Source organism: Saccostrea cucullata, unplaced genomic scaffold (genome assembly GCF_032062105.1).
Source record: "Saccostrea cucullata isolate Sc308-1 unplaced genomic scaffold, CSIRO_AGI_Scuc_v1 ctg2094, whole genome shotgun sequence".
Taxonomy (NCBI): Eukaryota; Metazoa; Mollusca; class Bivalvia; order Ostreida; family Ostreidae; genus Saccostrea; species Saccostrea cuccullata.
Genome location: NW_026937646.1, coordinates 106 through 22809, shown reverse-complemented (window position 1 = coordinate 22809; position 22704 = coordinate 106). Strand labels below are relative to the sequence as shown.

Here is a 22704-nt window from a genome sequence, read left to right as displayed (position 1 = left end):
TATATTTATTATTTAAATAAAAAGAAAACAGAGAAACACCGAATCAAAATAATATCTTTCAGATGCATCGATCAACTAAAACTATGCAAGAGGCCCAGTAAAGGCTTGGCTATAGTAGACAACTTGTTCCTGTAAGGTTTCTCACATATTTGTTTTATAAAAAAGTATTAAATATAGCTTGAAGTTTATTTCTCTTTATATCAAATGACAAGATTTAATCAGTTCTAAATTATTTCAGTCAAAATTTTTCATAATAAACCAATATTTTTAGCTAACAGAAAAAAACGTGTATGAGTTATTAACCCCTAATTATAGGGGCCAGCCCCTTTTCCTTGATCTTATATGAAAGCTCTTGTAATTATGCACAACTTTTGTAATATATTTCTTACCAAATTATTCTCGGTTCAAAAGTTATTATACAAAAAGAAGAAAAATTTCATGGAAAAAAAATTACTTAAATTTGCCGTCACATAGCTTCCGATCTTTAGGAAATCAGCTTATAATTTTATCGTTATGCACATCTACAATGTATTGGCTATAAGTTCTCCAACTTTCATGTAATTATCATAAGTGGTTCTTGAGTTTATTAGTGGACACGAGACATCAAAATTATCAATTAAAGGGCAATAACTCACAAAGTAAGGCATGTATCAAAAAATTGAAAGCAGATGTAAATAGGTGTAAATACAAGGTATCTAACCTGAAAGTTTCATAAAAATCAGTCCAAAGGTCTTTGAGAAATCGCCTGTCAAAAATCCGGCGGGAAAAAAAAGCAAATAATAATAAGAAACAGTAGAATAACAGTAGGGTCTTCCGAAGGAAGCTCGGAAGACCCTAAAAACAGTGGAAAAGAAACAAACGAATAACAAGAAGGTCTTCCGCTGAAGACGGAAGACCTTAATAATAATAATAATAAGAAACCGAGTAAAAACAATATGTTCCCAAACTCCGTTTGGGGAACATAATTACAGTAATTACTTCGCATTTATCACATGTTTCAAATGCACTTCCAATGCTCATAGAAATAACAATTCCTCCGAATTTTGCACACTTTTCGAAATGTTGTAGGTCTTACATTTTGAAAGCATCACTTTTTGACACATAAATATATTTTCACCTTGAATCTTGCACTACATCACTTCTTATTGCTTAATATTAATTAAAGGTCCGTTATCAGTAAATCCCTACAGATTTTCCGAGATTATCTGTTTCATACTTTTCCGGCTTACTTCCCAAAACAATTTAATTAATTGACATCCCATCTACTTTTCGACACCGTTTTTATTGCAGATCTTGATATGGAATATTTTAAAAGCAGGTTCCGCCAATCTTTTTATCTATTTATCTATTTAAGCACTATTATAAGTATTGCCCCATTGGAACTCCATAAGAATCCAACACTTGCTGGTAAGTGAGTACGTACAGGAAACCTTCCATTATCAACATCATTTAAATAGTATCAAAAGCAGAGAAACAATCTTGGATGATCAAGGAAACCATAGAAGGTTGCACGATGACAATAGAAACAAATTTGAGAGGAAAATATGAAATCAAACAGTGGTGAACAAATTCAAGCTAGGAATTAAAAGAGAAAGGGTCAAGAAAATCCACTTGTATCGTGATCTATTCGATTTCATGTGAAGTCAGATGCAGCAAGGGTAGCAGTTTGCAACAAAATGGACAAAATCAAAATGTGTTAAGCTGAGAGAGTTTCCAGTTTTGGTATAAAACCAATACATCATACACCAAATTGGAAGAATGTAAGGTTTCTATTACAGATATATTTAATAATTCCTTTTCCGATCCCATGTCTTCTGTTTCAAATTATTTTGTGCAAAACTATAAAACCTGTGACATTTTGATAACTAAACTTCCTTCACCAGTAATCTTACTGGACAGAATTCTATACCGAAACTTAGAAAAATCTGAACTGCAAATCTTCTGTTGTTGTCTATGCAATAGAATGTAATTTGTTGGAACTTGTGTGGACTTGTTTATGTCGGTGAAACCAATGGATCGCTTAACAAAAGAATATCAGGTCATCAATTTCAAATAAATCATGGTGGTCAGCAGCTTTAATACAAACATTTTATGTTAACCTGATAATTTTATTTTGTCAATGAAAGTTAGAATTCTCGAAAAGTTTTATCACCACACAAATAGTCCGTCGCTGAGTACACCTTTCCGTAGACAACGAGAAGAATATTGGATTAGAAAACTAGGAAGAGCATTTCCCTATGGATATAATGATAATGTCGATAGTGTTGGAAATCTGTCCAGTCCACAGTGTAATATGTAAATGTGATTGGACTTTTTGACCATACACAGAGACGTAAGCGTAGTCATGGGCATCGTTCGTACAATAAACCTACAATACAGGACGTCTCTTTTGATTCATTACTACCTTATGTAAATCAACAGTTAGGTCTACATCCTTTTTTCAAACTTTACTCTGTCCCTTTGAAACTTTTAAATAGTCTTATTGAGAAGGCCAAGGAAAGTCAAATTTTTGATACCTCTTCTCCAGAATATAGGCTCGGATCTGTGATTATGGATATTGTATATCATAGGCTTTTTTAAACCCGGACGTTTTAAGGAGGAAAATGCAGCTAAATCCGTCTTTTCCTTAAACTTCAATTTCAAGTTAAAGACTACACCTTGTATTTTCTACAAATATGCATCGATTGCTTCCAAAGTTTTCAATTACAAAAAAAAACTTTACATGGTCTGGATACGAAGTATCTGAAACATAATCCTCCATCGTGTTCATGTTCTTCTTCGCTCTATAACTGTAGTCCTGCTGGACACGTTATAAAGAGTGACGTAAATATATAGTTAATAATGAGGACCTTAGACCACTTATTTTAAAAGGTCCTAAAAATATGGAACCCCGATCTATCAACTGGCGTCGGAATTTCATAAATATTATGGATTCTGTTGAAAATTACGCCAGACGATGGGTCAGATATAAAAAAGAAGACGTTGACACCTTGTCAGAATGGATTAAATGTATTAGATCCATGTTAAAGTAATGCATTAAAAGATTGAGGGGCAGTATGAAAATCATCTGTCCTTCTGTGTTCAATAATCCAGAAGTGAAAAAAGAATTGGATAGATTACATGATCAGTACGTACTGGTCCCTGCCGACAAAGCAGGCAACACCATTGTCTTCGTTTGTAAGGCTCATTATATAAATTGTATTTTAGAAGAACTTGGATTTAATTCTACAAGTGGTAATCCTACTTATACTCATACTTCCCTTTCTAAGGAAGACATTCTTCAAAATCAAATGTCAGTTTTAAATTCTTTTAATATTCCACAGAGCCAAAAGGAATTTGAACTACCCTATATATATATTGGATTCCGAAACTTCGTAAAAATCCTTACAAACAAAGATATACTCTTCAAAAAAAAGAAACGCATAGTAGAATTTAAATTGAATATAAAGATTATTTAGTAAAATGATGCATTGATAAAACAGAAATGTGGTAAGCAAAAGGAATACTATCTAAATGTCATAATTACTCAACAATTTTAAAATTATAGTCAGTTAAAAGTAATTAAAGATCAATATTTGGTATGTCCCCCGCAGACACAAATGATAGCCAAAAATGGCATCTAATGGAACCAAATGTGTGTAATAAAAACTGTATAGGAATACTAGTACTCTCCCACTCCAAATGTAGAACTTCGGTCAGATGTTTCAGAGTCTGGGGATGCAATTGTCTTTGGCAAATCATGTCAATCGATTTTGTCCAATGCTGCTTAATTTACATTAAATCAAGCGATTTAGATGACTGTAGGAGGAACAGGTTGTTGTTGCTTTGCAAGGATTGGAGTGTCAAACGGGCCGTATGTGGCTGTGTATTGGGAGATTGCAATACGGCTCTAGGATGCTGCAAAATTGAATGGGCATGTGTAGGTAGAACATGATTAGAGTACCTTTTCCATCAAAGTCCTTTAAATTCGAACCAAATCAATCTTACTTTCTTATAATACCGTTTTCCATATCATAACACTACCACCACCAACTTATTAAAACGATCTGGAGGCAATTATATGTCTAAAATTCATCACAAAGCACTAGCACTCTTCAACTTATCAGAGGTTCTCAGATAAACATTCTGGACTAGTAGCTAAACCAAAATGTACAACAGTGATGTTGGGATCATACTCTATTGATCTGAGATCTTTGAAGTCGATATTTGGGGTGTTGTGGAGTAGGAACAATGGCATGAATAATCCTCTTGCAATAATTTTTAGTCAACTGAAAACGGTCTTGTTAGATGATCTGAGCAGTTCAGGGATAGCTAATGCTTTAGATGACGTCCTTGCATTACATTCATGTAATTTACGTAATCCTCTGAAGTGAAGCTGTGCAGCTGATATCATACGTAGTCTACCATATTTTTTGCGAAAATTGGGTGTTCGAAGTTAATGGTTTATGTTTAATAGGTTAGATATTGCGCTGTGTGTAACATTAAAACCTCTTGCATTTGTAGATTGCGGTACCCCTGCTTCCAGTCGCCCATTTTCCTTTTTGTGCTATGCAACATTCAGATGCAGCATTTTTAGGAAGCTCATTTTTCAGATAAAACCAGATTCAAAATACCCCCGCTTTTCATAGCCCCTTTGTCCCTGAAGGAATTGCATCAGAATTCAACAAATGAAAATTGATATCAAAATTTTGGGGAAAAATTTGCAAAATCAGGTCTTTTTGTCTCTGAGACTTGTAAAATAGTGTAAAGTTAACAATTGCATTAAAAAATCACGAACTTCACTCTAATACATTTTTCAGGGCATTGTTCTTACTATGCGTTTCTTTTGTTTAAAGAGTATACATTGCGGGTTCCAGAAAATTTTCAACCAAGCCGCTTTCGTTACTCTTCACTAAAATATTGACAGTAGTGAGGAAAAAACTTTAGGAGTATTGTGCAACAATATATTCAAGAAGTGATGTGAATCAGATGTGGATACTCAAAAATTCCAAAGAACTTTTGGACAATTTGAAATCACAAAATGTTACCAAAATCAACAGCTTAAAACGTTCGACTTTTCATCTTTATATACAACCATTCCTCAGATAAATTAAAGTCCAGGCTTTTCGATATCATTGACAGCTGCTTTTTTTTTTTAATGAAAATGAATTTACGTACTTGGTCATTGGTCATTTGCAAAATTATTTTTAATAATTTTTTTCATATTCATATGAAGCAGAATTTGTACAAATCCTATGCGTGAGAAGAAGAAAACACTTGCTGTGGCATCCAAATCGACATTTAGATATATGGACGACGTATTGTCTATTAACAATGATAATTCCCCCGGTAAGCTCGAGATAAAAGATACCACGGAGTCTAACACATCTATTTCATACTTGGATATTTTACTTGAAAAAGACGTTAATGGTAATCTAACAACCAAGCTTTATGATAAACGTGATAACATTAAATTTTCGTCAAATTCCCTTACTTATGCAGCAATATACCTTCATCACCTGCATACGGAATGTATATATCTCAGTTGATTCGATACGCAAGAGCTTGCTCTACGTATGAACAATTTCTAAAACGAGGTGAACTATTGACAAGCAAGTTGATGAAACAAGAATATCAGCCGTCAAAAGCTGACTGACATTTTTCATACCAATTGTTAGTCCATTATTTATACACTGAATTGACGACAAATTTTTCAGTTATTTCCTGATCATGACAAGGAGCACACTTGGGTGTGACCGGTCAGCAGGGGATGCTTACTCCTCCATGGCACCTGATCCAACCTCTGATGTTTCGGAGGTCTGTGTTTGCTCTGATCTTATTTTGTATTGTTGTATGGACTTTGAGATAGAATACTGTTCGGCATCTCCATATCCCTCTTTCTTCAGTGACTAATGAACATGCAATTGCTGAATTATGTATTCAATTTTTTTTTCAAAAGCATGGACTCAAAGAAAATGATAAGCAACAAGAATTGCTAGATTTTCGACCAGATCTGTCGTGTAAAAAAACAAGATGTGATTGAAGATGTTTTTAATAAGTTACTAAGGAATGCAGAATATATGTGCAGAGATTCAACGACATGGAAAAAGCTGCGAGAAACAACTGATTGTGAATCGACTACAGAGATTTGGTCATACAGGGAAAGTAACATTTACCTGCAAGAAGAATCATAAAGTGGCAGTAGATTTATCACAGCATCTACTCGGAGGAATGTTTTTGACCAATCTACGAATGATCAATTCAGTACATACAACTGGATTCAGACACAGCCAGTAAAAAAGTCTCAGTGAGACTTCAGACATGAGTCTCATACCTCAGAGTACGTTTGTAAATCATCATGAAATTTATTGATCAAAAACAGAAGAGTTTGTAATGGAATCCAACACTGGTGCCATAAATGGAGAAGCGGGAACAGAAATCTTAACATCTGAGAAGTCTGCTGCCCATTTTAATGGCATTTATATTTTAACGGATGCTCGTCATGGATGGCGCAGAATGCTGCCCAGTCAGATGCCATTGCCATAGGACAGAACCATCATCCTGTAGTTGTCAGAAGAGAAGATGATCTTTTTAGCCGAAGGCAAGGTGTTGAAAAATTGTGTTTTGAAGAAAATTATGTCTTATTTTCATTTTAATAGACTACACATGTGTTCTGTGTAATAATAATTTGTAATTTTTTTTATGTACAGGTAATCATAAAATGCAGTGTTGAATCTATTTCATTTAAAGGATAACTGCCATTCCTGCTAATTGTGTTTATCTGGTGTTTTACTGGTCACTACAGTCATGAGCTTATCATCTGTTAACAGTTATGAGATTTATAAATATCGGTATCCTTTACTCTTATCTGCTGAACCCCTCCTGCTGAATTCTGCTGTAGTCATTACCGCTGCCTAGGATTTATGCGTGGCGAGCTCAATAGACTAACGTATACGAACAGAGGAAATTCAGGTTGAAATCTGCACATTGTTCCAAGAAATTTTTATGAGTCCACGTGAAAAAATTCCAAACTCCCAATAATCCTTTGCGGTGCATAGCAACATGGTGGCTAAAACATAGCAACAACTTTCTTAAAAAAAATTACAAACAACGATTTAGTGCAATCTCCATGCCATAAAACTACCTTTTGAGTGCTAAGCCAACAGGACTTTTTATCTGACGTCATACTTTCGTCACTTTAACGGTTCGGGTATTTCCGATTTATGCATGTATGAATTCAAAAACATTAATTATATTGATCTGAAATCCATAGTAAAAATTACTTTGATTTACTATACAAAAAACTTTGATACTATAGTAAACTATAGTTTACAATATTATTTTTTTGCTTGCCCTCGGCGCCTGTCTCTTTCTTTTTTTTGCAAAATTTTTTACCTTGATTATAAACTTTTGATCGTTTGAAGATAAAACTTTTATAATTTGAATGTGGATTTCTTGTGACATTATCTTTCTTTGAGTTTAAACTTATTTGATATCTTGGCCTGGAGTATGAGCAATTTTTGCAAAAAATAAACCACACTTTAACCTTGGCCATAACGTTTAAATAATTAGTACTAGGGCATTCAAACTAAACATGTGCTTTTATTGTGACGTGACCTTTTCTTGTCTTGACTTTGACCTTAGAGTTTGACTGCTTTAAAAAAATGATCATAACTCATAAAAATTTAGTATAAAGGCTTTCATATTTTAAAATTTTATTCCTTGTGACATATAACGTTCCTTTGGATGCCAACAATTTTTATCTTTTGGTCTTGACCTAAGAGATTTACTTACTTGAAAAAAACTTAACCTTATCAATATTTTTTTAACAGTTGGTGCTAGGGCTTCCATATTTCACATTTTTTTCTTGTGTATTTAATATCAAAGTCCAAAAAAAAAACCCCAATACAAAATAGGAGCAGAGAAAACACGGACCTCTAAAACATCAGCGGTGGGATCAGGTTCCATGGAGGAGTGAACATCCCCTGCCGATTGGTCACACACGCCGAGTGCCCGTTGTCATGATTGGGAAATAACGGAAAAAATCCGTCGTCAATTTAGTGAATTTAATAGACTAACATTTAGTATGAGAAACTTAAGTCAGCATTGGACTCAATGTTAAATTGTATCCACCAACGTCATTGTATCGACCATAGAACTTACGAAATGATGATTTTAAATGAGACTGCTGATATCCTTGTTTCATTAATTTGTTAAGTTCTTCAATGATTTACCTCGTTTTAGAAATTGTTCATATGTAGAGCATGCTCTTGCATATCAGATCAGCTGAGATATATAAACTCCGTATGCAGGTGATGAAGGTATATTGCTACATAAGTAAGGGAAGTGGAAGATAGAAATTTCATCATATTAATCATAGAGCTTGGTTGTTAGATTACATTTATCGTCTTTTTCAAGTAAAATATCCAAGTATGAAACAGATTTGTCACACGTTGCCTGTAAACAAAATTGATTAAGTAATTTTTTGTGGAATTCATGAGTTAATATTATTTAGGAGAGAGCTAGAAATGAATTCTCCATTTTAATTTTTATTTTCAGTCATTAAATTCTTGTTGAGCCAGTACCAGATTAAAGTTATTAAAACTACATATTTCAAGGTTATTTTTCAAACTGCAGTACACCAATCAAGGACTAAAACTGCACAGTAAATTGATCGCTCGGTTGATTAGGATCATTCTACCTGAAGCTGAGCCTACCCTTCCCATTTCCCTTGGACTGTGGCGTGCCGATCATACCTACATAGAGAGGTGCGTAGTTCTGTCGGTCGAGTTGGACGCATTTTGACAACATTCCTTTATACACTACAGCGTTCTTGATCGTGAACTATTATCATGCACAGCTGTTAATATAAAGTGGCTTTATGCATTTGTCAATTTACTGCACATTTATGGTTGATAGTTTTTGTGCTATGCAATTGGGTTTATATAGTAGAATTGCATTTTATCTTCCGCATTCATTATAAGTGTGTGCTGTAATTTTGAAGCAAAATATAATATATTTCATTGCTGCGTATTTTACGACAATCATTTATCTGTCGACTGTCAGTGTCACACTTGTGTATTGTGTATCAAGATTAATTTTTCAGTATGTACATCATTTGAAACATAATGTGTGTACTCTGGAATGTTAATTCTAATCAGAAGGGTAGATATATATCTATATAAAATTTGCATCATGAAATAGTGAACCTGATTTGATGTGCATAGGTACTTTTAGTTTGTATTACATTAAAACAAAATGGCTGATGGATTGATTGATTGATTGTATATTGTTTAACGTCCCTCTCGAGAATTTTTCACTCATATGGAGACATCACCGTATGCCGGTGAAGGGCTTCAAATTTTGACCTTTACTCGGCACTTAGGGCCATTGAGCAGTGAGGATCTTTATCGTGCCAGCGCCTGCCGCTGACACGGGGCCTCGGTTTTTAAGGTCTCATCCGAAGGACCCGCAACTTTCACTTCAAAGTGCCGAGCGCATGGCGAAGGAACAGAAAGCAAAGATGAAGTTTTGAAATGTCAGATTTTTGGAAATAAAGATATACAATTTAGAGGCAAAAGCCTATATATAGAGTCTTTTATTAAATGTGGTCTACAAACTATTGAAGATATTTGAGATAATGATACTAAGACTTTTAAGACTAATGCTTACATATTTTCAAAACTACTTGATAAAAGAAGTTGGATTTTTTAATACATTAAAATAAAAACCGCTATACCTAAAACCTATCTTGACATTCTAGAAGGGAGAAATACTGTAAATAGAATAGATAATGAAACACATAATTTTTTTGTGATGTGTGATAATTTTTTATTTGTAAGAAAAACAAACAAGTTCATATATTTTGAAGATATAAAACTCAAAGATATACAAAGAGTATTAAACAAAAATATCACTCCAAAATCCCAACAAAAAATGGGAGAAACTGGTGCAAATTGAAATTACATGGAAAAAGATTTGGGGCTCAATTTATGAACTTAGGTTAAAACAAAAGATTCAAGAATTTCAATGGAAATGTTTGCATAACATCTTATACACTGAAGAAAAATTAAGCAAAATGGGTTTTTCAAATGGTAAATGTTTTTTCTGTAAATCAAATATTGAGAGTCAGAAACATCTATTTTATGAATGTAAACATGTCAAACCACTTTTAGAATTGGTACAAAATATAATGTTAAAAATCTCTGTAGTAAATCCAGTCAAAGTTGATGTATGTATTGTTTTATTGGGATTCGCAGGAGAACCCAAAAATGTTCGAATATGTCTTAACACCTTGATTTATATATACAAGTGGTCAATATGGAAAACAAGAAACAGCATTAAGTATGAAAATAAAAATATTACAAATTCAGCACTCTTGAGTGATTTCAAGAAAGAAATGAAATCAGTCTTTCAACTCTTAAAAAATAATAAGAGTAACTTCAACAGAAATTTAAAATTAACATTAGATATGCTTACAGACTTTGATTAACTGTTACCTGTTTTCCTAAGTACAGATTTATGTAATAATACAATGATGTTTTCATAGTTATATGTTTAAATTTTATTGTCATATTTTCACCAAAACTGATTCCATATTTATATATACGTAAATTATTTGATTTGTAATATGTATTAGATGCAAAATTAATGCGTTACTTTGTATTTAAATAATAAAGCACCCTGCGTGGTGCTGTAAAGATTATTATTATGTATTGTTATAGAGGGAGCTTAGTCAGGGCCCCATCCCTGGCAGCTGCCCAACTTATCAGCTGTTAACTGTTATAGGTCTGGGAAATAAATGATGAGAAAAAAAAGGAACAGTTGCTACCCATTTTAACGACTAGGTCAGTCGCGGCCGAGATGCGAACTCACGACCTCCCGATCACGGAGCGAGCGATCTACCGACTGAGCTACCGTGAACGGTAAAATGACTGATGGAGAAGATATCTCTATAAGTATTATTAACTCAGAAGAATATATTGAACTCGAGGGCAAAAGTAGAATAAAAAGAAAAACAGAAAAGGTCAAGCCCTGTATTATGATATTGTTAGGATATATCTTAGCAAGTGTGCTGCTATTTGGTCTGACATTGAAGATATGATTGTGAAAGTGGATGAATAGAGAACAAAATCAGATTTTAAATATTTAAGAAACTTACATAAAGAGATTCAGGAATTACAAGTAAAATACAGACAGGAATTTGAAGATTTTTTATTCATCCTTAGTCGAAACTATGGACAATCTGCGAAAGCTAAGAATTAAAAAAAGTTTTGCAAATCAAATTCAAAAGATCATAAAGGAATTAATTAGGTAAATTTGAGAAGCAAGAATTGAAGGACCCGAGTGACTGTCTGAGTGTCTGTTACAGAGGGGCTTTATAAGTCTGCACATCAGATCAGTTTGAGAGACATTTGTAATGGGTAGTATTTTAGCAAAAAAGTGAATGGACATTGAGGCACAAAGAGCTAGATTGCAGCATAAAACAAAAGAATCGCAGTTGTGTAAGGAGAAGGCATCCTTAGAGGAAATGGAAGCCAAGAATAAAGCAGAACAGCTTCGACAGAAGGTAGAGTTAGACGCATAGTTTTTTCTGTTAGAACAGGAAGAACGCACGTTAGGCTGAAGCCTAAGTAAAAGCACTTGAGAATACAAGAATGGATCGTTAGCGTGTTTCTCCAGTTCCTGGAAGAACCACTTGGTAAGAGATAGTTAAGAGCAAAGTATGTTTACGAGAGCTGCCATGAGGAAAATCACCTGTAACAAACCCTGAAGTTTATTTACACAGAAGCTCGTTACACCCTAATGACCCATAGTGGCATTGTTTTTGTAAACCCTACCAAGTTCGAGTTACAGAAGGACCTACTATTCTCAAGGTTTTACAAATTTACTGATCGCCCTTAAGTCTTTGATACATGAAAAACAAGTTTCCTTAATATTACACAAGAACAAGAATTCACGTTCTTAGATTATTTTCTCCAAGAAATCAGTCGAATACACAACGACCGAAGATTCCAGTACGAAGGTCATGTTAAACCAAACGTAAGGAGCATGTGACATCTGTTTCACATAGTGGTAGCAGTATTAGATGTCAATGAGAACAATCAGGACTAAATTTTTGATAAAGAATGGAAAAGAAATTTCGCAGGTCAGTTTGATTCGCTCGAACAGTCATGCACCTCATTTACTTCAGGATTGTCTTGTGTTTACCTCTAAGAGGACATCCAGAACGCAAGAAAATTGAAAGGAATAGAAATCTGTTTTTGCTGTTGCAATGCAAAACGCATGACCAGAGATAGTAAAGTGAACATAAAGTGTAACATATGTGGATGTACAGAACATTGTAGTGCACTTCATCCCAGTGATGTCAAAGTCCCAGATTCATACTAGGAGCATTCCGGAAAAGAACTTGCTGTAGACTGTACAGCAACAGAATCCACAATCTCTGTGTTTCCAGTTTTAGCCTCATGTTTAAAAACTTGTGGGAAACAATCGTTTGCCAAATTGTTGCTTGATAGAGTTTACAGATATGGAAAACGGGAGAAGACCGTTGTCATGTATTCTTTAGTCGACGGTCAGAGTAACAGGTCGCTAGCCAGTAGTGGATTTTTTTCGACAAACTGAACATTAATACTGAACCAAAGAGCTACACAATAACTGTTCTGGTACAGTACCAATTTATGACAGACAGGTTAATGGACTCATCACTGAGTCATGGGATTAGATACAAACACTGAACCTACCTATCATCACTGAATGTGAAAATACCCGTTGTAATCGTGATGAAATAGAAACACCAGAAATCGTGCAACACTACCCTTGTAGATACTGCGCCTGAAACTTCATCTTTGTGTTAGGCACATGTATTATTTTGCTGCGACGTAATCTGGGGGAAACGCATCCAAAACATCGGCAGCTGCTCACCTTTTGTCCAGAAGCATCCGTTAGGCTTGGCCCTAATTGGATAAGCCTGTTTGCATTAGGTACATGTTCCAGATGATAATGACCCCAGTAAAGAACTTGTGGAATACAGAATTTGCAAACATGTCTTTGGAAACTAACCATCTCCAGCCATTGCTGATGTAGTTGAAAAAGTAGTTAGTGTAGAACCTAAAACAAGTGAGGGTGTAATCAATAACTTTTACGTAGACTATGATCTACTGTCCACAACAACGCCTTAGAAAGCTGTTGAAGTAATGAAGAAGACAAAAGCTGCCATATGGACTGATAGAAACCTGCGTCTCCATAAAATGAGAGACAGTTGACCGAATGAATGAACAGTGCCAGTGATTTATTCTTCCTCTAGATTCCTGGAATGTTCATCACCTCCATTTCCACCAATGAGACAACCAGGACAGAGCTGCAGAGCTGTGGCAGCAGTAGCGTATCTGAAAGTGTTTAGAACCGATGACGCAAATGAGCTGACTGTATTTGGAAAATCCAAACGACCACCTAAACTCGGGTATTCAGTACCTAGACTGAAACTTTTCTCTGCTGTTTTAACATTTGAAATTGCTCCTGTTGTAAACAAGCAGCTTGATGTCCCAGTTGACGCTACATACTTCTACTTTAACAGCAAGATTATCTGTAGTATCTTATATCTCCAACTCATCGGGATATGTCGCATTGCATTGACATAAGGATGAAAATAAAAATTGTTAACCCTCCTTTCAAGTTTCTTCTCAAAAGCAAGATATAGATGAAAGCTTTCAAATGATCAACTGAGATGATGATGTGCAAGTCAGACTTGTCCTTTCAGCAAATAAAATTAAAAGAAATACAAATTCTTCCTATAGCCCTTCATCTTAGGAGAAAAGGTTCCTTAAGTTTTCATCATTGAAAAAAAACTTGTTCTTGGAACTATCAGGCTTAGAGAAGCTTCAGTGAAAAAAACTTTTCGTATAGGTCTCACAACTTTGAATCTGTGATGGGTTTTAGCAACACAGAACTACTTATTCTAAAGGTTTTGATTAGTGGTAAAGCTGAACCTAATGACAGTTTATTGTCCTCACTTTATCCATATGTTGATGAAGAAGAGTAGGCGGACGGGTGGGTAAAGAAAGCTTAGCTTGGAAGAAACATGGAACTCCAATCATTGTTTCTTAAACTTCTTTCGTTTAAGTATTGCTAGATAGGTAAATCATCAAGGGCGATACATCACAGCGGGGGAATTGCACACAGGTGGGATCAGTTGCCATGGAGAAGTGAGAATCCCCTGCTGAACGGTCACATCTGCAGCATTGTCATGATCGGGAAATAACCGGAAAAATCCTTCTTCAATTCAGTGTATAAGGATATGGAGATAACGAACAGTATTCAGTTTCAAAGTCCAGAAAACAATACAAAATAAGAGCAGAGCAAACACGGACCCCCGATCTTCAGAGGTGGGCCCAGGTGCCATGGAGGAGTGAGCATCCCCTGCCGACCGGTCACACCCGCCGTGTGCTCCTTGTCATGATCAGGAAAAAATGGAAAAAAAATCCGTCGTCAATTCAGTGTATAAATAATGGACTAACAATTGGTATGAAAAACGCCAGTCAGCATTTAACTCAATGATAAATTGTATTGGCTGAAAAGGTCATTGTATCGACCATAGAACTTATGAAATGATGACTTTAAATGAGACTGCTGATATTCTTGTTTCATCAACTTGCTTGTCAATAATTTACCTCGTTTTAGAAATTGTTTATACGTAGGTGATGAAGGAATATTGCTGCATAAGTAAGGGAAGTTGATGATAGAAAAGTTAAAAGCATCACGTTTATCATATAGCTTAGTTTTTCGATTACCATTAGTGTCTTTTTCAAGTAAAATATCCAAGTATGAAACAGATGTGTCGGACTCCGTGGTATCTTTTATCTCAAGCTCACAGGATGTATCGTATCGACGTTGGAATGGAAATTACCATTATTAATTGACAATACGTCGTCGATATATCTAAATGTCGAGTTAAAGGCCACAGCAAGTGTTTTCTTCTTTTCATGCATAAGATTTTGCATCAACTCTGCTTCATATGAATATAAAAATAAGTTTGCTAATAACAGAACGCAATTTGTACCCATAAATAATGAACTAACAACTAGTATAAAAAAAATTGACTCAATGATAAGTTGTATTTGCTGACAAGGTCATTGTATTGACCGTAGAACTTACGAAATGATGACTTTAAGCGAGACTGATGATATTTTTGTTTCATCAACTTGTTTGTCAATCATTTACCTCATTTCAGAAAGTGTTTCAGCTCTATGATTTCAGGGGAGTAATACCAATCGGACTGAGCGATCATCACTCTCAAGCTCACCGGGATATATCACTTGGTATATTCGGTTCGAAAGAAATTTAAAGGCGATCCACAACTAGACCATGTTTACATTAGATATGGAGATCGAAAGAAACTTATTGAAAATGATTTTATTAATGATTTACGCGCTGTTGATTGTAACTTGCTAAGATCGCTATCCGGTATAGATAGTTTGTGGTCATCTTTTCGCTCTATGATCGTGTTAGTTGTCGACAAGTATACACCCATAAAAGAACGACGTATTCGAAGAGATTCGGAAAAATGAATCAATAACCAAATTCTCTCGGAAATGCAACAGCGGGATATCCTTCACCTTCGGCCTTTAAAGACTTGTGATCAATCCGTTTCGAAAATATAGAGGCGGCGAGAAACAGGGCAGTTAATAAACGACGCAAAACGTGAGTGTGTGAAAATGCTATAAATCAAGCAAAAACAAATCAAAGGACACGTGGAGAGAATTAAAGCAATTTTTGCCAACCAACGAAATCAGCATCGGTACACCATCATACTTGGAAGTTTACGGCGAATAGGTTTCCAATGTAAAAGATATGACCAATAGTTTCAACTACTTCTTTTGTGGCATTGGACATAAATTTGCTGAGTCTCACCAGAAATGATACATTTTATGCTTAGGGGCCTTTCAGTATTCCAAATATTTCCATAGATTTAGTTATACAAGAAATAAAAGCAATTTCAAATTTTAGGGCTACATGATAAGAAGCTATTTCTGTAAAATTGTTATATAAGCTCAGATGCTATAGCCAACATTTTAATTTTTTTGATGAATAAGTCTATAAGAAATGGACATGTATTTGAATGACAATAATCTTTTAACTGAACATCAATGTGGTTTTAGGCCAAAGCATTCATGTGAAACGGCCTTGCATAACATTATTGATAAATGGTTAAACAATATAGATAATGGTAAATCAACTGTTGTTCTTTTTATTGATCTTAGTAAAGCCTTTAACACTGTAAATCATGCAGTATTGTTTCACAAACTTTTGTCATATGGCATTTGTCAGAGATCTTGAAACTTGTTTCTTATTTTATTAAGTCTTATCTTATAGATCACAACGTTTTAGATGGAAAATTGTTTTGTCTGATGAAAAAGATTTTATAATTCATCTATATTGGGGTCTTTATTTATCTTATTTTATTTGTAAATGATTATCTAAAATGTCTGAATCACTATATTGTCAATATTTATGCAGATGATACGTCACAGGATGTGTCAAATAAACCTATTGATGTTATTGAACAAAGGTTGCAATATGATCTTTTAAATTCTTTGAAATTGATGGAAAGTAATTAGCTTACGATGAACTTAAAGAAAAGATAATGCATATTGATTGGTACTGCACAAAAGCTCTCAATTGTAGATAACTGTGTATCGAAGTAGGTGACTGTATGTAAGAGACTGTTCTAAGTGCCAAACTACTTGGTGTACGAATAGATGAATGTCTTACCTGGTCTGTACATATTGATTCTTTATGTAAGAAACTTTCACAAAAATAGGTATTTTATACGATTTACAAAATGTTATGTCAAAGACACCATTTCTAAAAGTTTACAACTCTGTAACATTTTCCCATTTTTACTATTGTTGCACTGCTTGGTGTTCAGCCAAAATCAAGATTTTAATTGATAAACATTTTAGATTACAGAAAAGGGGCGCCAGAATTAACATGAATTTGAAAGAAACATTTTCCCATTTTTACTATTGTTGCACTGCTTGGTGTTCAGCCAAAATCAAGATTTTTATTGATAAACATTTTAGATTACAGAAAAGGGGCACCAGAATTAACATGAATTTGAAAGAAAACTTAGAAATAGCTGATTGATTGATTAATTTCGGAGACCATGTTTGAAGTGGGTTAATGCATAAAATACAAGAAATAATGTCCGAAGCAAGTGATAAACAAGTCGTGGTGAAAATCGAAGATTTTTACAATGCTAAGATATTCAAATTTTCTAAACCAGAGAGCCTAAGGTGTTCAGCTAGGCTTTATTAAAACAAGTCTGTAGTATATGTATATGTACCTTTACTATGAAGTCCCACGGTGCCATTATAACAATATTCCACAATGTTTGTCTTCCTAAAATTAGGGACACAAAGATATTGGCTATTCCCGAATTTGTCGACTCCACACTTCAGCCTAGAGGCTGCTTCAGCCTGTTCTGTTTGGTTAATTGGGCAGGATTCCACAACATGTCCAAAGTCAAGGTAGTCCATAACTGAATAAAATTAAATAAACCTTTGATCTTAAAACATGCATGTCTCTTAAAATGTCGTTAAAGCCATTGTGCACATTCTATTTTACTTTTTTTTTAATTGACAGGTATTTTAGGTTTCCCATAGCAAAACATGGACATTGCCATTATATTCTTATCTAAGACGTCACATATGGCGGCTACTGAATAACATTAAATACGACGAGTTATTCCTCTTCACACATTACCGTAAAACAGTAGCAAAACATGGGCATTATGGGTGGCGGGGGTATCATTTAGTGAGCTCATTGCTCACAGTACCTCAAGTTTGCCTGAACTTTCTTTGGTATATCTTTCATTCATACAGTTACATGTAATATGGTGTTGGTTGTCACTTGCGCTCAATTTGAATTTTGGGAAAATTCAATACGAAAAAACGACATTTACCAAATTTATTCACTTGATATTGATGTTCATGACACACATTTGACGCAAAATGGGGTATTTTTTTATTTTGAATTATTAAATTGTCAACTTCCCTTACTTATGCAGCAATATACCTTCATCACCTGCATACGGAGTTTATATATCTCAGTTGATTCGATACGCAGGAGCATGCTCTACGTATGAACAATTTCTTAAACGAGGTAAATTATTATATCGGTATAATTATGGTGGCGTTTCTATATCAACGAAACATTCTCTAATGGGACATAAAACAACATTAAATTATTCAATAGGTATTAAAAAGTTGAGTTGTAGACTCATTTAGGAATGACCTAAAGATGAAAAACCCAAGTTAAGTCCAGAGGCCTGTTCTTCCTTATCTAGCTAAAACCGGTATTGAGAGATTAATGCAAGCTATGAAACCAAGCAAGCCGTCAATTGCTCGGTACTTTGCTTCACCGCTTAAAACCTCAACGTTCTAAATGATATAAAAAATATTTAAAAAAAACATTTACACTGTAACTCGTATATGTTCAATATAATTTTTACCTGGCTTATACAAATCTCCAATCTTCCAACGATTAGGTCGATTTCCTTACTCCACGGTTGTTCTACTTTTCAGTTTGATGTCATTTATCACATATCTTTTTAAAAATTGTACACAAGGTATAACGTTAAAAACTTAACTGCCTGTTGTCCTCTTCAGAATGTTTTTAAACAATCACTACTGATTGTCAATATCTAAAAAGACAAATTAAATGTTTAAAAGGCTACTTATTGTCATACTCATTGTCTCCAGATCTAAATATACAAGTTCGAACAATTAGTCTAAGTCTAATTGGGTCAGCTTTATTTAAAACATATGGAAGAATTATTTTGAAACTCGTAAATGCATATTATCCACTTTAATCATGAGCCCATCTGGTAATTAAATTGCATTTTCACATTCATGAAAAGGACTATTGAAAACATTATTTTATTTTATACTTTGAAAAATAAAAATTGCATGCCATTTAACAGTTTCTTAGGATTACACATGATACAGTACCTACTGGACATATTAATATACCTATATTAGGTATTCAGCGATTAATGAAAACCCATCGTTTTGTATTAAAAAGTTCAGGAGTGAAAAAGAATAGCGCTGAACTGGTCCAAGGTGAAGGAGAAGTTAGCAACATTGTTTTTGTATGTAAGACTCAATATTTTCTAAAATTCTTTGCAAATTGTAGAAGAACTGGGTTTTCAATTCTGTGAGTGGTGATCCAACTCATGCCCATAGCTTTCTTTAGCAGGAGGAAATTTTTCATTATCGTGTATTAGTTTTGTATATTTTAACATCCCTTGCAGTCAAAATGAATTTAAGAAAGCATATCTATATTGACTGGATTCCAAAACTTTCTGAAAATCCTTTCAAAAATATAAAGCAGGATCCAGTTAATGTTCTACCAAGCCTACTTATTTTCCCTTAAGTTAAAAACAGCGGTTAATGAGAAACTTGGATTATTGTGCAACAGTATTCCAGAAATGGTGTAAATTAGATGTAAGTAGTATAAGCCGCCCCGATAGGTACTGGATTCTGATTGGCTGAGAGAAATCACATGATTTGATTGGTTGAGGGGAAAGGGGGGTCAACTGAGTGCAGTTCTAACCCTAACCCCCTAGCCCCCTAACCCTAACCCTAACTCACCCTAACCCTAACCCTAACCCCTAGCCCTAACTAACCCTAACCCTAACCCCCTAACCCTAACTAACCCTAACCCTATCCCCTTAACCCTAACTAACTCTAACCCTAACTAACCCTAACCCTAACCCCTCTAACCCTAACCCCTAACCCCTAACTAACCCTACCTAACCCTAACCCCCTAGCCCTAACTATCCCTATCCCCCTTAGCCCCTCTAACCCCTTTTAACCCTAACCTATCCTATCCCCTAAATACGGGGTTGTTTACACTATGTTTACATTGGTACGTTGGTACTACGTTTTGTTTATGCTAACTATACAGGTAAAATACTTTGGGGCCGTGTGCAAAACATTTCAAGAATGTGATTATGACGTCACGCATTCATTCACAGTCTAAAGCTCAGCCTAGCCTAAACCAGTTCAAACTGGATTTTTTTTTTACTGAAAACAATAACAAATAACACACACACAAGACAGATTATAACAAGAATCAATACGTTTTACCTGCGTTTTTATACCTGTTTGCATCCTCTATAAAGTGCCGTGTGCAAAACATTAGGGGTCGTGTGCAAAAGAAATATACCTTTTACCTGTGTTTTCTTATATACCTGTTCGCATCATCTGTAAAGTGCCGTGTGCAAAAAGTACGATAAACTTACCTATGCATTGTGACGTCATTCACTGTATAAATACAATGTGATTATGACGTCACACTTTTTCATTTACAGTCTAGACAGCCTAGTCTAGCCAGCCTAACCGGTTTGAACTGAATTTTTTACTGAAAGACAATAACAAATAACACACAATACAAAAAACATGTGTGTGTTATATCTCTCAAGTTATAACACCAGGTCACTTTTTTAAAAAACTTAGAATTTCTTTTTAAATTTTTTAAACTTTTTTTAAAATTAACTTTATAAATTTTTTTTTAACTTTTTTAAAATAACTTTAAATTTTTTTTTTCTTATTAATTTTTTTTTTGGTAAACTCCCCTTATAGTTTTTAAGAAATAAAATAAAAAAAATCATGTAATACTACATCAGTGTTATGTTATTGTATGACTTCATCCTTCATACAGTCGGGTTCGGGGTTTCGGGCAGCCATGGCGAATTTTCGGCAAGATTTTACCCCAGTGAAAAAGGCTTGTAATCCACAGTGTAGGTCGTTTAAAGTTGTTTCACATTGTTTATGATTGTGATTATGTTATCGCTCACCTATATGTTTAATGTCAGCTATGCTAAATAACCCATTTCTGTGTAATTTGAGAGAATGTTTTGACATGTGGTTAAAGTATGGCGTGCTATTCATGTTATCATTTAAAAAGTCGATCCTAAATAAATCTGTCTTAAAAAATACATTTTACGAATGACATTTAATATGATTGATTAGAGTATAGGTATCCATATATAAGAGATATTATTTTGCATTACATTTAAACATGTTTTTCTGTCCTGTTTGTCTGTCAATTATTGCTTTACTTCCTTTGTAAGGTGTATCACTGAATTGTATGATTTTTTCAGGATCAGCTGAGATGTTATTTCACTGGATTATCTAATGGATAGACTTATTGGGCATATATTTGGATATCTCTGGGAAGTTTGTCTTTGTTTTGTTTACATTTTCCTATGAAGGTCATCTTTGCATTTAATCATAATTATGTAAAGTTCTATTTTGAATGTCAATACTGTATTTATCCTCATTTCATGTGATTTACACTTGTATAACCTGCATGTAACTCAGAGTGCATTTAATATTTCTATGATGGATCATTCTATGATATTGAATTTAAATCAGAAAAATGTTCTCTAAATTTTGGTAAAATACATGCCATCTTTTACATTTCTGTCCCTCTTGTCTGTAAATTATTGCTTTACTTCCTTTGTAAAATGAGGTTAAATTGAGTATCACTGAATATTGTATGCTTTTTTTTTTACAGGATCAGCTAAGATGTTGTTTCACTGGATTATTTAATTGGGCATATAATTGGATAATTCTGGTAAGTTTGTCTTTGTTTTGTTTACATTTCCTATGAAGGTCATCTTTGCATTTAATCATAATTATGTAAAAGTTCAATTTTGAATGTTAATGCTGTATTTATCCTCATTTCATGTGATTTACACTTGTATAACCTGCATGTAACTCAGAGTGCATTTAATATTTCTATGATGGGTCATTCCATGATTGAATTTAAATCAGAAAAATGTTCTCTAAATTTTGGTAAAATACATGCCATCTTTTACATTTCTGTCCCTTTTGTCTGTAAATTATTACTTTACTTACATTGTAAAATGAGGTTAATTGTGTATCACTGAATTGTATGATTTTTTTTCAGGATCAGCTGAGATGTTATTTCACTGGATTATTTAATGCATAGGCTAATTGGGCATATAGTTGGATATCTCTGGTAAGTTTGTCTTGTTTTTAATTGTTTACATTTCCTATGAAGGTCATCTTTGCATTTAAGCATGATTATATGGTTAATTTAATTACTGTGTAATACTTATGTGATCTGTTGTCTCTAACTTACATTCATATAAGCACACCCTTATTTAACCTAAAATATATTAACACATGATTAAGGGATCTTCAGAATATTAATAAGTCCTTTTGTATAAATTATATGATTTAATTTCATAATTCATTATGTATGTTTAATTACCCATGGAATTCAGACTTACTAAATGGTGATCAAAGAGATATTAATTAGGAATCTAATAAGAGAAAAGAAGGAATTTACAAAAGATTAATCCTAAGTTATTTACTTTTTGTTTTGATTCTAAATATGTGGGATATAATTTTATGGCATACATATATTTTCATTTTCACTTTTGTTTCTTAGTAATGAGCTTTTCAAAAAATGAAGGACTACATGTTGTACTGTGATGATGCTAAAAAAAAGATGTATTTTTCTGTATGCAGTACTGACAGATATTAAACAAAATTGAATCTGCTGTTAATAAAAAATCTTTTAGTGTCTAAATAATTAATTTGATAATCATTTTATTTGTGATATCAATACAGTAATTGTGCTTTTTTATTATCTAAAGATAACATGATAACTTTTCTCATCTGGAGTTAA

At 33.9% G+C, this 22704-nt stretch overlaps 1 long non-coding RNA gene across 1 annotated transcript; it reads left to right on the top strand.

The window, feature by feature from the left end:
- Positions 1-20707: 20707 nt before the first annotated feature.
- LOC134248582 (uncharacterized) lies at positions 20708-22029 on the top strand. The gene is made up of 3 exons (XR_009988073.1): positions 20708-20782; positions 21562-21621; positions 21958-22029. It is a non-coding gene; the product is annotated as an uncharacterized LOC134248582 (long non-coding RNA).
- Positions 22030-22704: the final 675 nt, after the last annotated feature.